At 29.8% G+C, this 5,881-nt stretch overlaps 1 long non-coding RNA gene across 1 annotated transcript; it reads left to right on the forward strand.

Moving 5' to 3' along the window:
* Positions 1-356: 356 nt before the first annotated feature.
* On the forward strand, positions 357-5,043 carry LOC107457079 (uncharacterized). The gene is made up of 2 exons (XR_011637235.1): positions 357-485; positions 4,805-5,043. It is a non-coding gene; the product is annotated as an uncharacterized lncRNA (long non-coding RNA).
* Positions 5,044-5,881: the final 838 nt, after the last annotated feature.

Here is a 5,881-nt window from a genome sequence, read left to right on the forward strand (position 1 = left end):
AGTTCAGAATGAGAGATCATTTTTAGTNAGTTCAAAGGAACAAGATTATTTTTCGCTTGTTTCTGCCGTTATTCAAAAATTTTGACTCAATAGTATTTATCATTTAAACTTGTGTTTTTTTTAACTGATTTACTAGAGAATCGGGAAAATTTTTGATAATTCACATTCTTTCTACGATAAAAAATATTTTAAGCCTAAACCTATTTAAATATTAATTCAAATACAGATATTAATCCGTGGACTGGCTGTTGTGATTTAAGCAATAGCTTTTTTTTTTTAGTTATAATGATCAAAAGTTAAGTTTGTCCTTGGGAATTCTAACAAGACGACATTTTCTGCATTAAAGTAATTTTAATTATTTATTTATATTTCATTTTACAGATAAGGCAATATGAAGCTCTTCTACATTTTAGTCTTATTTTCTATGATAGCGGGAGGTTTATCTGCAATAGGTCCACCACCATGTTTCTACTGGAGAGACGTCAGTAAGTTGAAGTTTTAGTTTATTTCTTTTCTGTTTCTATGCATTTCTTAAAGAATTTTTAATAGAAATTATAGTGTTTAATAGAAATAAATACACGACACAAATGAACCATTTCAAAGTTTCAAGTTGACCTCCATTTTCAAGTTATCATTCAGTCCATGGCATACTACGATGTATTTCATAACAGTCGTTGAACAGCCTATCCAATTTTTGGGTTTATGACTACTAATGTTCAACTTCGCAACCTTGTAATTTTCAACCCAATCCAGAAGATAAGGGAACTGCTGGATCAAGTATTGGGAGAAATTTGCCTTTAAGGAGGACTTTTTGATGGAACTAACCAGCATTTGCGTTACATGTAGAGGAAGACCACAAAAACCTCTCACGGTTAGCCTGACGGCAAGGGGACTCTAACCCATGATCCGTCTACCACTGTTGATGTTTCACGTCAGCACTGTGGTCGGTGCAAGTCAGAATGCGGAATTCGTATCGACCAGCCATCGCTGGGATTCGAGCCCGGTTCACCTCATTGGAAGGCGAACACTCTATCCCATCGCGGCTCTACTACGATGTATTGATATATCACATTTGTTGGCATTAATTCAGTTACAATCGGCTGCATTTTGTATTTTAAATACCCATCGAAAATGTGAAAAATGCACACATTACAAGAGGTTTCGAGCCGACTTCCTTTCAATTATCATCGAACATAGTATCAAATGATTACTATCATTGATTTAATAAATCTAACAAATACAAAATTTTAACCAATTTAGCAATTAAAATCATTGTATTACAGCAATACATATTTCTAAAAAAAATAATAAATCATCTATATTGAAAATAAAGAATCTGAAAGATGCTCTATTTAAAAATCGGATTTAGAGATGCACTACACTGTTCTAAATTCCGGATCAAATTGCGGCTTTAAGTACTAGCACTTTGTGTGCATCTTCCCTTAAATCAATTTTACAGTGAAATCCATTTTAGCCGTGAAATATTATACCGTAATTTTTACTGTAATATTTATTTAATTAGAATGATTTTTCAGTAATTTTAAGGTAATTGTTACAGTTAAAAATTACGTTGCATAGGTTTTTTTTTTACTGTAACATGTTTTTTGCCATTATTTGATCCGGAATTTTTACAGCGTACTTCGAGTCAGTATCTATGTCTCTGTTAAATCCTATGTCTGTAAATCTCACCTTTTACCATCTACCAACCTGTATCTATGTTACCCTTGGTAACACAGATATATGCATCTAATGATTATTTTAAATAGGGATTTTACAAAATGGTATCAGGAGGACAATGGAAATCAAATCAAGCTTCTTTTAAAAAAAATTAAAAATACGATCTGATTTATTTTTGCACCTCAATCTGTCTTTTCTAAACAAAACTTTGAGAACAAAAAATTGGTTGAGAGCTGCATTATGTCTTAAAGATGGGCTCAAAGTGTATGCGAGGTAACGCAAATGCCGGTTAGTTGCATCAAGAAGTCCTCCACGATGGAAAAATTTCTCCCAATACTTGATCCAGGAGTTCCATTGTTTTCTGGATTTGTTTCAAAATTACAGGGCTACGGAGTTGAACATTAGTAGCCGTAAACCCAAAAATGGGTAAGCTGTTCAACGACTTTTATAAAATTAAATATAAAGCGTTGATATAAGCAACACACTTTTTAGTTTTGTTTTTAACTGTCCAAATCCATTAATCGCGTTCTAGTGAATCTAATGGTAGGCTTTATTGAATAGGTAAATCTCAAAGAAAAAAAAAGAATTTATAACACCTAATATTTATGATAATGAAAATTAAATATTTTTAAACAAATATAAATGTTATTGATATTGTAAATTGAACCATCGTAATAATTTTGAAAGGACATAAATTTCAGCTGCTATTTAAAAATCAAAATTTTAAATATTTTAATTTCTTAACCGTTTAATCAATGAATTTATTAAAAAAAGTAACTTAAAATATTGAAGAAATGTGCAAATAAATTAATTATTTTACAAACTCAAGCAATATAAATTGGAAAATAAAAACCATATATATAACAGTGCTTGCTAAAATTGTTGATAAGGTGCATTATTATAAAAATGAAGGGAAACTTAAAAAAATGTGATCAGTATAAAATAACATTGACATAGCAATCGAAAATAAACACTCTAAAGGTATTAAAAAGAAAAGAGCCTTTAACCAATGTAATAACAACTTAATAAAAATCGAAAGAGAATAAAAATCGGACCTTTAATTTAATAAAAAACAGAATCATCAATATCTTCAAGATAACAAAATAAGGACTCACCCCTTTTATACGTCATAACTTCTTTCTTGCGTCATCGAACACTAATAATTAAATCAGATTAAAACAGAACTCGCTAAGTTCAGAATGAGAGATCATTTTTAGTAATCGAAATAACCACCACGAAAGGAACTCCCAATCGCAAAGATCAAAACGTTTTAAATTCAAACCAAACACTCATCAAAGGTGACAAAAATTTTAATCTTTTTAAAATTTTCTTTACAAATGGCTATGTTCGATTATGAGCTAGCATTAACTGATACACTCATCCAATCGGCGCCAAGCGGGAAAAAAAAATAAAAAATAAAAATAAATGATGACGCTATAAGAAATGCCCTTTGTCTTTTTTTAAAATCGTTTGCTTTTCCCGTGAAATATTAATCAGACGTTTCTTTTGTTTTATAATTTTCTTTTATCGTATTGGCAATATTTCTATTCTCATTTTTGTATGTTGTAAAACAAAATTTGAAATTTTGCACTAATTATTATATGCATTTTAATCCCGAATAATTTATGCTATCTAAAAGCGTCTAAGCAAAATATATAGTTTAATGCAAAATGCATTATATTCCATGTAAAATTTATCAACATTTCTTCCCCAAAAATATCTTTGTAGTAAACATAATCAATATTAGTCGAAACGCACTCAAAACAGAGTAAAACATTCCATTTAAAATAAAATATTATAAAACGATAACAAAAACGCTTAAATTATGGAATTGCTCCCATAAAAATTGTGTTGTTTTTCTTCCTCAGCAATGATATTTTTGAATAAAATAAATCATATCAGGTTTATTTGTGACTATAAAATTTGTGTAAAATATGAAATTTTTAACATGAATCTTAGAAAAAATGTAAACATCTATATGTATTATAAAAGCAGGTGGGGAAAACATCCAAATTCTTTCTTTAAATAAATAATACCAAAAAAAAAATGTTTTTAAATTTTGTTCGATATTTGAACAAGCTGTGTTTCACATTTAAATTTTTTTTTTCTGGCACTGTGAGTTTTAGGGAGTGGAGCAATATTGCAAGGAAAGAATTTCTTTTTTAAACAAACAAGTTTACGAAAACAAATTCTTTTTCAAAGTCATGTATGAAGGTTTTCGGAAGTATTTAAATAAATCACACTTTTGAATGTAATCATTGTGACCATTTGCTACTCTATTGGCATTCACATATTTAACTGTAAGGGATTAGTCGCAAAAAGTTGCTTATACAAGAATTGTAAATATTGTTAATGACTGTTCTGTATAGAGCGGAATCATAACTTTAGTGAGACAAGGCGCACAAAAGTGTGACTTCAATGAAACAAATTCGATTAAGGAAAAATGTGAGTACAAAATGAGATAAGTCCAAAAAAATGCTGCTGAAAGTTTAGTAAGACAAAGTTATGCAATTATTTTTATGTGACCAAAGTTGCAACAAATTTTCCAAGTAACTTTAGTTCCAGTAAAGTATATTTGTGATTACTAAGTGACAAAAGTCACAATAAATAGTCACGGAAACTTTTATGTGATATCACGAGACTAACATCAAAGTCACATTATGACCTCGTTTAGGCAATTCAAAACTCTCATACCTGCAACTGTGACCATTTTTGACTTTATTGTGACGTCACTGTGACAATCTGTGATATCTAGGAAGCTTCCTAACTTTCCCTGAACTGGGGTGTGCAACTATGGTTCTTAGAACATTTAGCCCTTGGTTAGGATCCTACTGGTTGCCAACGAACAAGTCTCTCGAACATTTCTCGATCTACATCACTTTTGAGACTGCATTTTGCTCAAAAATGAGTATATATTGTTTTAGTTTTAAATTCATGTAGTTTTTTTCGGCTATTACTTTTTTCGGAGCTATTTTGACATATTTTGTGCTCAATTTTCGAAACCTTTTTTTTTTCAGTATACTTATGTTTCAGAGCAGACCAGGGTGTCTGATTATATTTTCAAACATGTATGAATATAGCATATGTTGTGTTATTTGATTTACAATTATTGGTTTATTCATTTTAGAACAACACCCGGAAGCTGATTGTAAAGAAAACGGAGATTTTAAACCAATTCAATGTGAAGATGGGAAGTGTCGTTGCGTTAACTTTTATGGTCAAAAACTCACTGAGCCACAAGACGGAAAACCTGATTGCTCCGGTACAAACTACAACAAATACATTGTTCAATAAAAATACATATTCAATATGAATTGATTCAAATGGATTTTCAAATTTTCTTCTATAAAATCATTTAAAGAATGACTTAGTTTCCATTTGTCAAAATATCACATTTTTAGTTTTACATTACAATTATGCTGCAAAATTAAATAAATTTATTAAATATCAAATATAAAATTTAGCATAAGTTTAGACTGTTGTTAAAGCTGTGATATATTAAACACCATAAGCAACTTTAATGAAAAATCGAATTTGATAAAAAAACAAAAATATTTTAATTCAGAAATATGGAACTACAAAGTAAAAATTAAAAAAAAGATCCTTTTTTGTGTCCATATGAATTAAGAAAATGACCCGGATGATGTGGCTGCAGGGCTACGTCCCACATGACACCTCTGTCCAACAAGATATCAAAAATGCGAGTCTTTTGTTCATAGCATAGTTTTCGCCAAGGAAAGTTAAAGAGTTCGTTTTCTCTTTATTATTAATCGATGAAATTTAATGCCAAGGCTCTTTTTCTCTGCCTTACTAATTCAAATGTGTTGTCAGAAAGGAAAGCGTAAGAAATAATAACGAATTTTAATGAAATCAAAACATTAGCAACCATATTACGATTTTCGAATTTTATGCTAATGTGATTGGCAGATGTAGAGGGAATCTCTAAAAATACATTTTATTCTGTACTCAATTCAAGGTTGTGGTATAAATAGATAACAAATTATATTAATGATTTTTATTTATTGAAAAATTATTAAATAAGATAGTAATTTGGTTTTTGAATGTTAGGGATATGTTATGCATATTTCAGCATAACAATTCCACTCTTAAAAATTTTACATCTACATATAGTTCTGGATCTATGCTTAAACGTAGTTAAATGCAGCACTTCTTTTATAATTCCATCTGAACTTCAGGGGGTAAG

Source organism: Parasteatoda tepidariorum, chromosome 7 (assembly GCF_043381705.1).
Source record: "Parasteatoda tepidariorum isolate YZ-2023 chromosome 7, CAS_Ptep_4.0, whole genome shotgun sequence".
Classification (NCBI taxonomy): Eukaryota; Metazoa; Arthropoda; class Arachnida; order Araneae; family Theridiidae; genus Parasteatoda; species Parasteatoda tepidariorum.